The sequence below is a fragment of the Antennarius striatus genome, chromosome 14 (genome assembly GCF_040054535.1).
Source record: "Antennarius striatus isolate MH-2024 chromosome 14, ASM4005453v1, whole genome shotgun sequence".
Classification (NCBI taxonomy): Eukaryota; Metazoa; Chordata; class Actinopteri; order Lophiiformes; family Antennariidae; genus Antennarius; species Antennarius striatus.
Window position 1 is genome coordinate 3,916,697 of NC_090789.1, and position 18,520 is coordinate 3,935,216.

At 45.0% G+C, this 18,520-nt stretch overlaps 1 protein-coding gene across 3 annotated transcripts in view; it reads right to left on the reverse strand.

The window, feature by feature from the left end:
- atxn1a (ataxin 1a) overlaps positions 1–18,520 on the reverse strand; it is a 79,761-nt gene that overhangs the window by 22,960 nt on the left and 38,281 nt on the right. For 2 of the 3 annotated variants that reach the window (XR_011037938.1, XM_068332286.1), the window contains one exon: positions 1,263–1,402. The gene's annotated coding sequence lies outside the window, so the exon portion shown is untranslated. Of the gene's footprint in view, positions 1–220; positions 308–1,262; positions 1,403–18,520 lie in introns of those variants that run through there. The other variant, XM_068332290.1, reaches the window with a different exon arrangement.

Here is an 18,520-nt window from a genome sequence, read left to right on the forward strand (position 1 = left end):
GTTTGTTTTTTTTTTTGGAGAAATGACGCCGTTCGTATCTGGACGCTCACGCCTTACGTGCGTTGATGAAACTTTAGTGATTACTTTGCGATGCTTGCTATTCGCTTAGCGCTGGTCGCGTCGGAACCGCCTCGAGACTCAACACTGGGTTAACTCGAGCATTCATTTCCGTGCAAACAGTCTTGAGAGGAGGACGGCTAGTGTTTGTTGTTAAAGTCACCCGTGTCCGTTGTGCATCGCCCGTGACGGCGGTAAACACACGCGAGGTGTTCCTCAGGGAAGCAAGCAAGTGGAAAACAAGACTCGTGTTGGGGGGAGAGAACTTCGCTCCAACGTTTGCCTGCATGGGTAACAGGAAAGGAGGCGATAGCATCCATGTGATCGCAAGTAGATCCGCAACCAGGGAGGGCTTCCTGGGAATTAGAAACCCCAACACTCACACACACACACACACACACACACACACACACACACACACACACACACACACACACACAGACATAAGCAAAGGGAAACACTACAATACCTCCCCCATCCTCTTGTCTCTTAGAAACATTATTTATAGGGTGTTTTTCACACCTTCAGCGCCGCCAGTAAAGGCTTCATTCTCACAGGAAGACCCCCCTCACTAGCCGGTTCCCGGAGGTGTTATCCAAGAAAATTATCTCTCCGCCACCAACGGGACGCTCGTAAACAAAACACGCCGTCGCTCAAACAGACCGGCGTCGGCTTTAATCGAACGCCCGGTCTCAGATCCTAATGGAGAAAACCAACCGAAAACGCCTTCAGAAACAGAGGCTGCTGTTTTAACTTTTATGCAGAGGGATCAGGCGCCAAACAGTCTCGGTAAACTCATTATATTGCTCAGAGGAGGAGGATTAGGAGCGTAAGATCCAAATTCATCGCGGCGTAGCTGAAAGCAAACTTCTGTTGAGGCACGGCGAGCTGCGCATGTGACCAGCAGCCGCTTTAGTCACGTTAAAATCAAATGCACTTTACTTTAAGTGTATCTACACTGTGACTGGTGTGACAGGTCTATCAGCAAACCGAGTCTCCCGGCTATGGAGAAAACTATTGGCTGAATAAAAGTCCTTGATGTCAGAGCTAACAGAAAAATATGAACCGTGACGGTCTGACACGCAGCTTCCCTGTCGGACACGGCCGATCAGTTTCTCCCAGCGCCGATCAACAGAAAAACAATCTCATGGACGGCGACTAATGACGGCAATCGTACGTTGTGTTATCTGAAGAGACAATCTCACCTCATTCAACACAGCTCCTCCAGAACCCCCCCACCCCCACCCCACCCCCTCTTTGGCTTGTCAGCAGGTGGTGCAGCCCATGGAGAAGGTTCCAGACTTTCCCAGGATGCAGTTTGGTTGTCTCAGAGACTCGACACTGTCTGTTGGATGGAAACAAATGTTCGGTTAAAAACAGGGAAAGCCTGAAATAACCTGCAATTTCTCCAGAACGTTTTCACAGCATTTGTTTTGAACTTGGCAGACGAGACACTCGGGACCTGAGGAGGCGACAAGCCCAGTCTGCCGCAGTTTGGAGTTTGTTTAGAAGTCGTTTGTGCTTATAATTTATCCACCCCCTACGGTGAAATTTACCAAGGATGATGGTCGTCTTTCCATGTGGTCGCGTATTGAGCAGCGCGTTACCGAAAGACGGACGTACAGTGAAGAAGACGTACTTCTTCAGTTTCCGAGAACTGAAGAAGCCTCTTGGATCAATCAATCAATCAATCAATCAAGTTTTATTTATAAAGCGATTAATCACGGCAAAAGACATTTCAAAGCGCTTTAACAGACAGAAAAACCCAACGGAACTCATGCTTGATCCTCCAGACCAAGCATAAGCCACATAATTTTCTTCCTAATTGAGGAAGAAACTCCGGACAGGACCCAGACTCTATAATGAAGATAAGAACAGGGTAGGAGAAAGAAAGAGACAGATGAGAGGCGAAACGTCTTCACCAAACTTTCCTATAAGTCCAGTGGACTGATTTAAACAACTTTGGATAACCACGACCTGGATAACTAAGAACCTACAAAGACATCAGCATCTACGTCAAATAAAACGCATCCCAGCACAAACACAACACTTCGTGAGACAATAACCAACGTTTTTAGGAAACTTCCCAGGTCTGCCCTCCCTTTGTATGTTTAACTCATCCACTTTTAAAGCAGGCGCCCGGCTGACATTCCGTCGTGCCGCTTCAATCCGCCGCCATCTGCAAAGTGTTTCATTACTTTAAAAAACAGCCGTGAAGGAAACCTGTCGTCTAGGTGTGTGTGGGGGGGGTGGGGGGGTGGAGGAAGGGAGAACAGAATCTCCAACGCGTCTTTAAAGACAGTTAACAGCGCAACAAGCTGACTCTAGCAGACACCCACACACTGGCAGAAGACGCGGGCCGGCTGACGGTCGACGGCGAGAACACACTCTGTGGGACTAATTAAGCCGGCTGTGCTGGAATGATGGGGATATTATGGGAATACGAGAGACGTGTTGTCGGCTGTTCGTCGGATGCTGGAGGAGTGTGTGTGTGTGTGTGTGTGTGTGTGTGAAGGTGTGGGATGTCCAGCATTCTACTGACCCACTTCATACAAGATGTGTGTGTGCGTTTAAGTGTGTGTGTCCTGCTGCGGGGAGGGGTTTTATTGCAGCCTAAGGAAAACAGAGAGGGCAATTACAGCGTGTGGATGGTTTTGTTTGTGCGCGCCATAAAATGAACAAATCACTCCACACACATGTTTGTGTGTGATGCATGACAGCCCAGTGGGTAATGGAGAGTTAAAGTGGGGATGGGACACGAGACAATGGGGGGGGGGTGTCTGCTGTAGGATTAAGTCAAAAGTTGAAAAAGGAGAGGCTAAGAAGGAGGATCTGGAGGTAATTGCAGATATTAGACGGAGAATATGAAGGACGTGGAGGTAAAGCCGGCGGAGAGGAGTGATGGGAAGGCGAAAAGAGAGAAACAGATGGCGGAGAAGAGGCAGATAGAAACTCAATGGGAGGATAACACTGGCACAGCCAGCGAGGCGCAGCGGGGAGGATGGAAAGCTGCAAAATGTCAGCAGAAAAGGGAGGAGGAAGAGGAAGAGGAGGAGGAGGAGGAGGAGGAGGAGGAGGAGGAGGCCATGGCTGGACAGAGAACGAGGGTTTCATTCTAAAACTGGAGCAACAATTAAAGAGAATTCTACCGGCTTCAAGAAACAAAAAAGGTCAAGTTCAAGTATGTTTAAGAAACGAGAACACAGGGAAGAGATTCAATAAACAGCGACAGTTCGGAGTTCGACAAATCTATCAAACGCACACACACACACACACACACACACAAGAGAGTGTGTGTGGATCATTAAAAGATTAGGAAAAGGAGGTGAGAGGAGGAAAGGGAGCCTCGAACAAACACATTGCCCTCTAGGGTGGGGGCTTCCAGTTGTGCTTTCAAACTTCCACGTGAACTAAGAGTCGAAAAAAATAAAAAATAAAACGCCAGATTTCGTCTCTTGGCATCCATAGAGGCGTTGGATTTGTTCATCGAGAGTCTCCAACGTGGACGGAGTGACCGAATGAGTGGAAATCAGGCCGTTTTTAATGCGTGTTGTGTTCATCTTGTGTTTGTGAACGGTTCCACACACACACACACACTCTCTGGCTCTCACTTCAGCTGTTTTTCGAGGACTCGCATTCGTGCAATTCTTTCTTCGCTGCCAAATCCTTTTGTTTCTTCTTTTAGACCATGGAACCATAAATGAAGGGTTCAAAGGCCGACATCAGCAAAAAAAAAGTCTAGTAATATCTGGGAAGGTTGAACCAGAGAAAAGAAAGACAGAACACGTCATTTCAGTCAGACTGTAGGACATGCGGTGCTAAATTGGACAATTAACTTAAATTCATGATTTAAAGGACACAAAAAGTACAGGAAAAAGACAGAACGTCTTCCTCCAAATGACGGGAATTAAAGATTGCTTCAAGGAATACCAAGAATGGAATTTTTTTTCTTGATAACGAACAGGAACTTATCCTTGGCTCACTAACTAATCTGGCCGACCCTCACAGGAAGATCAGAAAGAAGCCGAATTTCTGAGAAAACTAAAGAAGAAGAAGTTGACTCGACTCCACGGGCACAGCTGGACTCACAGCGGAGCGTTGGAAAACATCGGTCACGTGGAAAGAAGCGATTATTTCAATTATACCCAAGGGAAGGAAAGATAAACTTGACTGCACCAATTAGTGTGGTTAACCTTGATTGTAAATTACTTACCTCAATTTTTGCAAAAAGCTACAAAAAATGTGAAGCAAAGTCATTTATAGAGACCAAACAGGTTTCTCAAAGACGAGGATCTTAATCGGTTATTAGATATAAAAACCAAAACTCCTGGAGGACGTTTAATTCCGTAAGATGTCCATTATTACCCAGAGGTTTGCGTTCAAACAAGTCAATAATAAAACATTAGAAGCTTTATATAACAGAACATCATCCTGATGAAGACCGAATTAAACCTTTATTATTAGGGAGTTCCACAGGGCAGCCAGTTAGGCCCACTGTTATTTGCGATTCTCAAAAAAGACTTTATGGGAAAAACCCAGAATAAGGTCATAAATTCACTTTGTTTTATCTGTAATCTTTAAGTCTATTTCCTTCATTTTTGCAGGAATTCATTTTGCTGTTAAATTTAGTCACAAAACCACACAAACAACTCGCAATATTAAAAAAGATCTGTCTCAAAATGATCCATTTTGACCAATGATCCGTAACGCTGCTAATTTTTCCAAGAAATCTGTTGTGGTACTTTTCAACTTGATACAAACAACCAAACAAAAAAACAAAAAAAACAACAGAAAACCTAACCTCATCGACGGAGATTAAAAAAAAAAAAAATCCATCATGTAGACGCCAGTTTCCACGACGCCGGGCGAAAGATTTTCTATTTAAAACACTTCAGATGCATTTATGGGTAATAAATAAGAGTTGTTTATCCCTCCAGTCGCTTTGACCAATCACACGACCCGTAATATATGACAGCAAAACGCAAACGCACAGCCAGAATACCTTCAGGGCTGACGTAGTGTCTGACATCTGTTTGGTTTGTTAAAGTTAAAAAATGCAGTGAGTCATGGTGTGTATGGCGTGTGTCTACGTGTGTGTGTGTATCTACGTGTGTGTGTGTGTGTGTGTGTGTGTGGGTGTGTGTGTGTGAGACATATCTGCATACCACCGATGAGGATAAAACCCTTCTGAAGTTCAAACTGGGAGGAACGTTATCTCCAGAGCGCACACGTCTGTAAAAACCAGTTTCCTTCACCTTTCATCTACATCCGCCCTTCTCTTCAAGTGTGTGTGTGTGTGTGTGTGTGTGTGTGTGTGTGTGTGTATGTGCATGTCAGAAATTCCTGTAACTGACCTGAGCTATTTTTAATATCCGAGGAAGTTCTTTGCAAGGAAGGAAATGACATAGATCACAAGTTGGGAATTTAAATAATTCAGCGAAGACAAAAGGTTTACAGAACTCCGTCTTTCTCTCTTTCCAATCAAAAGCCATTTACAGTGTTTTGCTGCTTCAGAAACCTCCGGTGTAAAACCTCGGAGACACATCCGAACACCTCGGAACTCGGCAAAAAAAAGTGTGTTTTTCTGACGAAAGTGACAAAGATATGAGTAAACGTTTGGACACAGGGACATACTTCCCTTCTTAGACTCATCAATGAGAGGATAAACAGGAGATGTGACTCACCTGACCTGACATGAGGACTCATCCTCCAATGGCTGAGCCGGTATGAAATGTAACATCAACAAGTGGAATAAGTGTTTTGTTCCAGGTACATCAGAAAAAACAGAAATCACCAACATTTAAAGTTTAACTCCAAAAACATCTCCATTCGTTTCACTTTCACTAACTTTAACTGTGTGATCACATTTGGAAAATGAACTTTCAGCAACAATCAGGTGGTTGTAACGCTGTCATCGCTACGGCAACAACGTCGGGAATACAGTAAATGCCCCTTTTTAAGAATAGTGACCCCAAACATCACCAGTGGAAGAAGTTGATGGGAATAATTATCAATAAAAAAAGTGATTGGGAAAAATAAGACATGCATGCGTGTGTGTGTGTGTGTGTGTGTGTGTGTGTGTGTGTGTGTGTGTGTGTGTGTGTGTGTGTTTGTCTGTGTGTGTCTGTGTGTGTGTGTGTTTCTTGTGTAAACCGTCTCCTTGGCAGCCAAACAAACACACACATACACACACACACACACACACACACACACACACACACACACACACACACACATACACACACACACAGCTGAGCGTTTTAATTGGCTAATGACTTGCCAGTTAGTGTTCTTGCCACTGTCTTCAGCTGTGTTGGCCCCCCGCCCTGAAGCCTGGCAGAGACACAGCTGGACCTGGAGAAAATGTGTGTGTGCGTGCGTGTGTGTGTGTGTGTGTGTGTGTGTGTGTGTGTGTGTGTGTGTGTGTGTGTGGAGGAGGGGGCAGCATGTACGATTGTGTGTAAATACACAAGTGGTGTCACTTCAACCATGTTTACTAAGGGCTTGCTGTGTGTGTGTGTGTGTCTGTGTGTGTGCGTGTGCGTGTGCGTGTGCGTGCGCACGCGTGTGTAACTGAAGGAGGTTCATTTTCACGGTCGAACTCCTCGTCGTGTCGACACTTCCTGCTCCTCAGTGCGTCGACAGGACGTCTATAGATTTACTTCCCGTCACGTTAAAAGAATAAAATCTCGTTCTGCTGGAGTGACCTTTAACCCTTCACATCCCATCCAGACCACACAGGTTCAATCAGATTCTTCTCAATCTGACGGCGTTTCAGAGCTTTTAGGGTTTCTTTTTGGGAACTCTTCTGCATATTAAGTCGATCTAAACACTTCCTGCAGGAGCGGGCAGAAACACGTTGACCTGTAGTTGTAGTTTTAGAAAAAAGTAGTTGAACTTTCTGCAGAATATCAGTGTGTCTGTGAATCACGAGCTAATTGAGTCCTCTCCTTCAATATCCTGCAAGGCAGTGACATCACTCTGAACAAACTGGCACACACACACTCCGACAATCTCAAACACACAAAGCTACCGACAGCCCAAGGTCAAAACAAAGAGGATGAGATAACACACACACACACACATGCACACACACAGGTAGCAATATGAGGCTCTCTCTTCATCTTTTCCTTCTACATAAACGTGTCAGATGAAACGTAGATCACAGTCAGTGTGTGTGTGTGTGTGTGTGTGTGTGTGTGTGTCGGGTCACATTTTATCAATGAACACGTAATAACGACGACGGTAACCCAAAAGGTTTTTTCCGTCTGCGGGAAGCGACGAGGACATCAGACGTGTTTAAACATAGACACAAACACACTGAGCTGCTGCAGAATGGAAACAGAGCATGTTTGAACTCTGGATAGATAGAAACATTAAAAAAAAACAGAGAGAAAAGAAAAAAAAATGCATCGGCAGACGAGGGGAAGGTGGGGGGGAGGGGTGATACCAGGGAGAATGAATAAAAGAGAAGAAGAAGAAACGAGGAAGTTGAGGCAAAGCAAAGGGAACTTGTGTCTCTGCGTCTCTTTTCCATTCTGAGATGTTCAAAGACTAATGCAACACTCCTGAGACGCTGCTACAACACTGGTGGGACACACACACACACACACACACACACACACACACTAGTACACTCCAGTGGGAGTAAAGCTGAGCGCTCCCCTCCTCTGAACCGCAGTAATAACACCCTAGAAACTCAGACTGACAGATGAAGGAAGGGAAAGAGGCTGACTAAGAAGGAGAAAATAACAGATGACATAAATAGGAAACAGGAAGAAATTAGACAAAATGTATTAAAGACATGACAGAAACAGCTGCAGAGCGCCGGTCGAATCGGTGTGTAACGTTATCACAGCTCCACGATCTCAGGCTCATAAATTAAAAAAAACCTCTCGCAGCTGCAAGAAACACAACCGACTTCATCCTACAGAAGATTTCATTTAATGCAAATTCATGCGTCGCAAGTTCTACTTTTTTTTTATTCATTAAAGAAGCAGAGGGAGTCAGACATCATCGTACTGTCAGTGCAGGCATCGGGACTCAGTTTTCTTGTAAAACACACACACACACACACACACACACACACACACACACCGGAGGGGTTGCGAGTGTCTTAGAATTAGATTATTTCTAATGGAAATGAAAGCGGTGCGATAAAAACACAGTCGACAAAGGGTGCGTTTGAATTCAACACCCTGTTAGGAGCAGACGTGAAAGGTCCATTTTACCCACCAATCCACACGGCTGATAAAGTTGGACTCATTATTTGCAGCCGTTGTTACCGCGGCGACGCATTCTAGAGAAATAATACTCTCGCATGCATTCATTTGTGCCGTTTTCTTTTCTTTTATCACCCACATTTACTCCTTTGTCTCCTCAGGAATCACCTCACCTCCTTCCTCACTCTAGCGTGTCTTCCTCTCCCTCATTGAACCTTCCTCCTCTCCTCTCCCTCATCCTCCTCTCCTTTACACTTGCAGGTTTGAACGTTTCGCTGCAACAACACGAGTCGGTTTACTCATGTGTGGCGCCTTGCACGTTGCAAAAAAAACAACAACAAAAAAAAAACCACCCACTCCTGTCAAATGGCCACTCGGAGGATGTTTTACCGCTCACGTCGGTGCTCCATTTGTTAACTGACAGAGCGTTGAAGGAATAATAGCACGTCATTGACGGGGTCGCGCTGCTCCAACCATGACTTTTCTGCGCTTCGTTCCGAGGTTGTTTCATATTTTCTGGATGTTTTCTACCTAGGTCTCCGGCGCATAAATCTATTTAAATAAAAACAAAAGGCAACAGTAAGGGAATAAACCTCTCTGCCACAGGCTCAGATGAATTATCCAGTAAAAGTATGTTTTTAAAATAAAAAGCACATCCGAAAGAGAAAAAAAAAGATATTAGGCACAAAAAGAAGTCAGAATTAACAAATAAGGTGTTAGTTTTACAACTTACTGAAATCCCACAGACTCCAGTCACACTGCAGCTGATGCTGAACACACACCGACACACACAGATGCACTAACGGGTGTGATATTCCTCTGAGTGTGGATTCTTCTCAGCAGCCGCTCTTATTTCTAACCTTTTTTTTTTAGGACTCGAACTGTGAGTAGACACACACACACACACACACACACACATACATGCATTCTCACACACAGATTTGCATAAGAGCAGTCATGCTGGTTGATTCTGGAGCGAACGTATGACAACACCTGACAGTAGAGAGGCGTTCAGTCGCGTTGGGTTTCAAAAGGTGCAAAAGTGGATGTGTGATGCATTCAGGTGTAGCTGTAAAAAACAGTTAGCGCTCCAAGACAAATCATAAATATGCATTTTATTCTTCTTTGCATACAGTTTGTCTTGTCATGGAAGGTAATTAATCAACCAACTGAATATGACCCCACTCTGTTTAAGCAGCAATCGTGCTTTTTAGACCTTCTGACTTGCCGTAGAATTAAGAAAACAAAAAACCGGTGTTCATAATAACGTTATAATGACTCTATGGAGTGTTCACGTGTCAAACCAGAGCTGTTTTGAAACTCTAACCGATTTTGAAATTGTCTTTCATCACACGTGTCATAAGATTTTCTTCCAAACAACACACACACACACACACACACATAATTGAAAACAAACAAAAACACGAAAAAAAAAGTGTCACATGCCAGTGAACGCAACACCTAAACACCTCAAATGCTAAAGGCAGGGTATGGAGGGAACAGAGTAGAACCACCAGTAACAGACGGGGGGCGCTGTAGCCAAACGAGTTAAACATTTACGAAGAATGAAGAAGAAACCCACGTCTCCATCCAGATGCTACTTATTTAATACAAGCACAGAAAAACACTTTGCACCTTTTTTATTCACTGGGTTTATTCCCACTAACTCCCCTGTCGCTGCTAATTTAAATAAAAATATGTGACTCATCGCTGCCCCCCTGTGGACGAATGAAGTGGCGCTGACGCTTCATTCAAGTCTTCAATTCCAACGATGTTTTTGTGTCCTTTGTGTGAGAATTTGTCTGCCTCTCCGGGGGCGGGGTGGTGGTGGTGGTGGTGGTGGTGGTGGTGGGGGGGATTTCACATTTCAGACACACTTTTATAATAATAGTAAAATATTTATCCAGCAGACATAAAAGCCTCGGCGGATGTCGTGAAGGGGAAGGAAAAAAAAACAGCAAAGCTCTTATCAGCTCCAACGTCAGCCCCGAATCAAATCGTGTTTGTGCTGCTTTTTCTTTCACGAATCAAAAGCGCCGCCGCCACAAGGCCGTACGGTAAATGAGTCTGCGCGCACGCCGGATCGTATTCGCCATTATTCCTCACCTCCGGTCGCTTCCTGTCTGAGCGACTCGGTTTATAAGGGCGGCCTTGAGAATCCTTTCAGTGGAGATGATGTTAATCACCTGTTTATCAAAAGATGCTGTGTGATCGCGCTGAAATACACTAATGTGTACAGCCAGGATGTGTGTGTGTGTGTGTGTGTGTGTGTGAGGGAAGGGATGACATCATTACTATGGCTGTGGCAGTGTGTGTGTGTGTGTGTGTGTGTGTGTGTGTGTGTGTGTGTGTGTGTGTGTGAGATCTCTCTGCTGGAACAGAGAGGATATTTTATGGAGTTCATAAACATAATGTACACCTACGCAGTCTCTGTTCCCCCTATATGAAAGCCAACGCCTCCCCCAGGCCCCGTAAAACCGTTTTTCTTTCACGCCCCTCTCTGTTCTCTCTTCTTTCTTTAACAACCACCCCCCCCCTTTTGCTTTCAAAAAACGACACCGTTGCTTTGATTTGTTGTCGTAAACAGATTATAAAACACCACAAACATCTGATCTAGTCAGTTTAACCTCCCCCCACCCCCATCAGATGGGTCACCTTCACCACCCCCCCCCCCAGGTGCACCTCCCACCCACCCTTGACTTCCCTCAGCGTCTGTCACTCGGTGGTTTTTTTTCACAGTCGTAAAAGTCTACACTCCGGCTCAGACGCCGTCTGAGAGCAAACAGTGTGATAATAAAGCTGACAGCGCCGTCATTCAGACTTATAGTGCAAGGAGAAACACACACACACACACACACACACACACACACACACACACACACAGAAGATGAGTGTGTGTGTGTGTGTGTGTGTGTGTGCTGTAATGAAGTGAATGGAGGGGCATCCTGGTTGACTCTTTAAGAGCTTTTATAATACCTTTTCAATACGGCTGCTTTAATGCTTAAAGGAAGGAGAAGAGGAGACGAGGGGGGAGGGGGGGTAGAATAAGGAAGGAGAAAAGGGAGGAGGGACAGAAGAAGCTTGTCGGGGAGAGAAAGTCTTCTTTCTTTTTGTTTACAACCAGCAGACGGATCAGAATTTGCATCAGAACTTTGGATCTGTGCGGGACAGTCCTGAATATCCAAAGGAAGCCCCTCCCAGGTTGAACCTGAGGCGTTTGGTTTCTGGTTAAAGTCTAGAAGACTTCATGCATCCCTAACCAGCCCCCCCCCACACACACACACACACACACCCCTGCTGTTAATACCTGGTTGAAATGTTTGCTGACTAACAGAAAGGCAGTTGTACTACCAGAGATCCACTATTAAACTGCAAACACGTGTTCACCAGAGCGCGGCGTGATGGGAGGTGTGTGTGTGTGTGTGTGTGTGTGTGTGTGTGTGTGTGTGTGTGTGTGTGTGTGTGTGTGTGTGTGTGTGTGTGTGTGTGTGTGTGTGTCAGACGGATCGACTGATTCACCGCACGGACATCTGAACCGTCTGGTTTCCTTGACTCACTGTCCAGCTGCAGGACAGGCTACAGAGTGACTCACGCCCCCCCAGGATGAAACCTTCCAGGATGACTACATGCCTTCTTTCGACCCCCCCTGACTCCCCACTCCCCACCCCTTCATTGCTGTGATTGTCGGCTAACAGGCCGGTTAGCTGGGTGGCTAATGAAGCTCTTTAGCATCTGTATCAGCCGGTGGACGGCTGGATGTGTGTTCGCGTCTCTTCCCCGTGCACTATGGGGGGGTGGGGTGTGGGGGGGGGCAGGGGTGGGGTGGGGGGGCTGTTGCTCTCTGCTGTTATACAATGCATATTGTATAACAACTGGCAGCGTGTGGGCGGCTCCCGCCATCTGGAGAGATGCAACCCCTGCTGTGCCTGACACTACACACTGTTTGTGTTTGTATTTGTGCATGCACTAATGTGACTGTGTGTGTGTGTGTGTGTGTGTGTGTGTGTGTGTGTGTGTGTGTGTGTGTGTGTGTGTGTGTCCATTCCCTGGAGCTACAAATAGAGCCGGTTCCTGGGTTCAGGTACATAACGGATGAGACGGAGGTAACTGAGTGCGTTTGGCTTTGCTTTACTGCAGAATCACATGCGCTGACAGTCGTGTGTGTGTGTGTGTGTGTGTGTGTGTGTGTGTGTGTGTGTGTGTGTGTGTGTGTGTATGCACACAGAGGGTTCTTCATCACACACATGCGATGACGTCTTCTGGGTGGGGGCTTGAGTGAAGTCTTTATTATCCGACTTAGCGGGGAGCCGAAGACTCGGACGCGGGGTTTCCACAAAGATGGAAAGAAAGTCTTTGTCTGCAAATAAACTAACACACACAGTAAATAACATGGGAAGAAAATCCCTTCTGTCGGGTCTCAACTGTTGCTATGGGGAGGAAAAGCATCGCTTTCCAGTCTATTTAAAGGAACCAGGATTACTTCTTCACAGCGCGATGGAACGCTGTCGCGACGCCACCATATGGCAGAACAAGCGGCGAGAAGTTCGAGGGTGCAAAGCGCCGAAATAAAAGTCACTACTGTTAGCTTGTGATGCTTGCATGAAGCATCTTTTGTGCACACACACACACACACACACACATGCACATGAGCGTGTGTTCTCGTCTTAAGGTGAACGTGTAAGATCCACGCAGCAGGCGGGGTGCTACATGGCTTCTGTTTTTAGCAGATGACTTCACACCTCAAGAGGAAGTCACTGGAGCTCACATCCTGCATGTCGTAACAGTGAATCTCAGGTTTTTTTCTCTCGCAGCCATCACCTAACTCATAAATCGTTCCTGAATGTACGACTGTATAGAGGGGGATTCTTGTCGTTCGTTTTTATACAGGTTTGTTCCGTTTTAGATCTCTAAAAAGAGAGCTGAACGAGGGGTTATTCTGCAGCCGCGTCACGATTTAACTTCAGGACGGCCTTGACCGACTGTGTCAGCTGCAGACAAAGCGTTTTAAAATCAGCAGAATGAATTACAATTATTTTTTTATTTTTTTATTCCTCCTGAATGATGAAGAACAAAAGATCAACAACGCTGGACTTGTTCAGAATCTCAGAAGCGCCTATCACACCTTGATTTCCAGACAGGAAACTGGAGAAACAGCACAAAGTTTGGGAGCAGGTGTGAATCCAGATTCTACTTTGGATGTCACACCCTCATTCCCCAATGCAGGTGAAAGAAACAAAATGGGAACCAGATCATCAGAGAAGTCTGACCAGACTGAAACCACTACCGCCAACTAGTGGTAGGAAGACCGAATAGCTTTACATGCAAACCACCGAAGGTTTTTATCGATTTACATTTGCAGAAGTACCGAAAACTTGTTGTGTAAAACGCACAGATGGCAAAACAGGAAACATTTTGTATTTCTTGACGAAAAAAAAAGAAGAAAAAAAAAAATTAACATGTTAAAACGTACAGCAACAGTTTAGAGTGAGGTCTGGGATTGTAATCTGAAAATAGAGATTAAAGCAATAAAGGACAAAAAAGAATTGAAGTGAATTTACAAACAGACTCTGAATATCGAGTTCAAATTCATAAAACTTATTTCACATGTTTCATTGAAGATAAGGCATTTTTTAAACATTGCGAAATTAAATTTTCCAATTTGAAATTCAAAGCTTTTTAATTTGGGATAAAAATAAAAAATAAAAAAAAAAGAAAAGAAACAGGACCGCTGGTTAAACGTAGCTTCGTACATGTCAGCGTAAAAAAGCACGGAACATTCAAACGTGTGAGGAGCACACAGGAAGACCACTGGTGTTACATCATATTTCACCCCCCCCCCCTTTGACTTCCCCTTTCCAAACAGGAAATAGTGACACACATCCCTGGGGGTCAGTTGTAACGCAAAACGTGTGCGTCTGTGCACGCAACCCTCGCTCGATGACCCACACAGAGATGAGAACACACGGGTCCGAAAAGGTTATGGGAACAAATCTGCAAGCGATCCCAAAGAGGGAGGGGGGGGGTGACGGAGGGAGAGAAGAGGAGGCATGAGAAAGCTAGAAATATGGAGCTGCTCTGGATTCAATTTGTCTAGATAAGAATTTAGGTTGCAGAACTTGAGACGGGAGGGAAAAACCAGCTCAGACCAGGGATATGGGGGGGGGGGTATGGAGAGTCAGAGGGACAAAAATCAACTTTTAATCAGTGAAAAAAAGAAGCTCAGTCTAAAGAGGGGGAGGAGGGAGGAAGAGGACAGAAGTCTGAATAATTCACACTCTTGTTTCACTTAGAATGGAATCATCACCCCCCCTCATCATCATCATCATCATCATACGATGATGGTGCGTGTGTGTGTCTGTGCTGAGGAGTGTGTGTGGTTGTGACTTTCACACATGTGGGGAGGAGTACCATTCATCACCCTGAGGGGGGGTGGGGGGGGTGGGGGGGTGGAGTGGAGTGGGAAGAGAGGCGAACGGGACGAGGAGCATCGTTTCATCTGTTTGTGTTTCATGTCACCACTACTGACAGACTAAAAATAACTGTGTGTGTGTGTGTGTGTGTGTGTGTGTGTGTGTGTGTGTGTGTGTGTCCCTCCTTTACACCACCCACAGCTCAAGGTGGGACTGGTGTGTCTCTACTTTGCAACAGGGGATGCGGGTTTCAGACTGTGGGTGTTTGTCTGTTTGTTTGAGTAAACAAACAAACAGACAAACAAAAAAGGGGAGGGTCCTAATTGTTGACATGTTTGCCGACACCCGTTGTGATGCACGCTCCACGCCGTCCATGAATTGTGCAGATTCGCTCCGAAATGCCACACGAGGACACGAGCAGGTAAACAAACGCCTGCTGTTCATCACATAAAGCTAATCAGACTGCATCACAAGATGAGACAGGAGGTGTGTGTGTGTGTGTGTGTGTGTGTGTGTGTGTGTGTGTGTGTGTGTGTGTGTGTGTGTGTGTGTGTGTGTGTGTGTGTGAGCTCCTGTCATTCAGTGACCTGCAGCAGCAGGCATCTCTGTTATGTAATCCTTGCTGTCAAGCACACTTGCACGCCTCCACATGCGAGCACGCACACACGCACACACACACGCATGCACGCACACACGCGCACACACACACACACACACACACACACACACTGGTGCCTTGCATCAGCTCAGAGGTTAGTCTGGAGTCACGGCGAGGAGACCCTTCGTTCTCCTGCCACTCAACAGAACCCGGAGCGTCGCCGCATCCTGCAGCAGATGAGGGATTGGCTGGCTGAGGTCAAAGGTCAAACCAAAATCAGATGAAATCTCCCATCCCAAACTGTTCTTTTGTGGCAGCTCTTGCCATCGTCTGGGGAATCCAGCCCGACAAACATCAATGATCGGGAGATCTTTTGTGCAGAACAATAAAACTGATCTGCCCAACTCTTCCATTAAAGTGGCTCAACCAGAGCCTATCTGCCATTGTTACACCATCCAGGAAACCACAGGCCCTCACCATTAGCCCCCCAGCTCTGTCCGCTCCCCCGAGTGAAAGCAAACTAGTTTAGCTCAATAGCTTTCAGCCCACACCTCTCCACACATAAAAGGATGGAGCAGAGGAGCTGAAGTGGACGGCGTACGGGGGAAACGGGTAGGAGATCGTTCATCAGCGCTGCAGACGCACGGGCAAAGGGCCTCATGCATATAATGTGCATTAAAAGTATTATGGTATGTATTTTTCATGTGGAAACCTGAATCCCAACATGTGATTCATCTCATGGTGAAAAGAAGTGCGCTGATTCCTTCCCAGAAAGATGAAGAAATGAGGAATAATGAGAACTAAAGTTAAAACAGACGAAAAGATATCACCTTAACTCAGAGAGGCGGTGATGTACGGCGAGCGGCGGGAGCGTGGAGAGCCTGTGTGGTCACAGGGGCGGCGCTTTATCACCAAACCCCGGTAGTAAAAGCAATAAAGTCGCTGTAACTCTCAGAGTAAGGACTTCCTGAGCTCCACAAAGGCCATCCCCATTCATCTGAGGAACAGCTGAAGCTGCTGAACTGAGCTCCTCCTGGGAAAAATGTTCGTCATCAGACTATTTCAGAACATCCAGGCACATGATCTGTAAAAAATAAGAGGGGCTGGTCGCTTCTGGAGGGGAGTCGCTTCGTAGAAACAGAAAAGTCCTTCAGCGCCTTGATGTCATACGAGTTCTTTTTGGTTAAATCTGGTTTCATGTGATCGATGAAAGTGAAAATCCATTAAAAATTTGGCCTTCCGCTAAATAAATTGTAGCATCCATGATTGTACCAATCCAAATTCAATTCAAATTCAGAAAACTTTATTAGTCCCCAAAGGGGCGATTGAAAGCACATGAAGCAGGACAGGTGTAAAACATGGAGTGTAAACGTAAACAGTGTAAACATAAACAATAAACATAAATAATAATAAAATAATAACATAAATATAAATACGATGTTTATGTTAAATAATAATTCAAAACCTAGTTAGTTCAGAGCCTAACTTGTTCAAAACCTAATGGGTTAGTTAGTTAGTTAGTAGTTAGTTAATTCAGACAACAGTTAGTTTAAGACCTATTTAGTTATTACAAAACCTAGTTAATTTAAAAATCTAGTTAGTTATTACAAAACCTAGTTAATTTAAAAATCTAGTTAGTTATTACAAAATCTCGTTAGTTTAAGACCTATTTAGTTGGTCATTACAAAACCTTGTTAATTTAAAAATCTAGTTAGTTTAAGACCTAGTTAGATAGTTATTACAAAACCTAGTTAATTTAAAAATCTAGTTAGTTTAAGACCTATTTAGATAGTTATTACAAAACCTAGTTAATTTAAAAGCCTAGTTAGTTCAAAAACTAGTTAGTTTAAAACCTAGTAAAGTAACATATGGAGGAAAGTCCACAGATCCCGATCCTGACAGGAGGACCTTCATCTCATTTGCATAACCCCCCCCATCCCGGCCTCCAGGTAAACATCCTCTCTGATGGAATCACTGCTGCCAGCCTCCACCCACCAGTTCTCCTCCGTCTCCTCCTGTCCTTCCTCACCTCTCCTCCTCATCCTCTCTGCGCTCTTAGCGGAGGTGTGATTGCATTAAGCCTCTGAGAGCGAGGGCATTCCCGGGGCCGCACTAATGCACAGAACTTAATGTACAGAGTAGTGACTGCGAAGGAGAAGCAAGAGAAAAAGTTGGAGTGGGGTGCATCCATTACTATAATCATTTTAGCCCTCTTGAAAAGGTGGCACTTAGAGCGGCGGCTCTGAAAGGAAGAAGACGAGCGAGAACAGAGAGACGAGAGGAGGAAACATCCTCAGCGGGCCGTCGGTAAATCTAAAGCGCAACTTCATTTTTCAACCTTTATTGCTTTCACATGAGCACCCAGAGCACCCACACAATAACCAAAGACATTCCAGTCGTTTATTATCACCCCCACCGCGCTTGTTATATCCTTCAAGGCAATCCTACGACGCACATTTTCAATAGGAGCAATTAACAATACAAGTCGAACCTTGACAGTGATGGCGCCTTTAAATAAGCACTGATTTTTTTTCATTTTTTTTTTCATTTAATTTAAATTTAATTTTTTTTTTTTTAAATTTCACCAAAAGTGTCAAATAATCACAATTTTGCTCGGCAAATCAACTGGAAAATTCTTACAAAGCCGAGGCGAAAGAGCAAAAATGTTGCTCCGTGCAAACAATAAGGGATCTCTTACAGAGCGTGGGCAGGGAGAGGACAGGGAATACTCTGAAGGAATAACATCTAATGCAATCAGATTGCTCCGGCCAATTAGTTGGGCTCTATAGCCGAACCAGACATGATGTCAGTCATCATTACTTATTGCTTAGTGCCGTAAAGCAGGAGAGAAGCCAGAGAGAAGCCAGAAGAAAAGACACCAAAGTGGCTCCAGAAGAGTGGATTAATCACACCAAACGCAGGAGAGCAGTGTGTGTGAATAAAGGCACACACACCGTGTAGGATTACACACACACACACACACACACGTACAGTATGCGCAAACACACACACGTCCTTCGGTTATTAAAACAGCCACTTTAACAACCTTTGAAATATGAACTTAAAGTAAAAGCTTAGATATATTAAGTCACAAAGAGACAAAGCAACTCACATACCCTCTATCCCACCCTCACACACACACACACACACACATGCTTATAAACACACAGTGTTCCAGCACATGTATGCTTCATTAGCGACGTCCTACAGTAACATGTTTTTCCATGCTGATG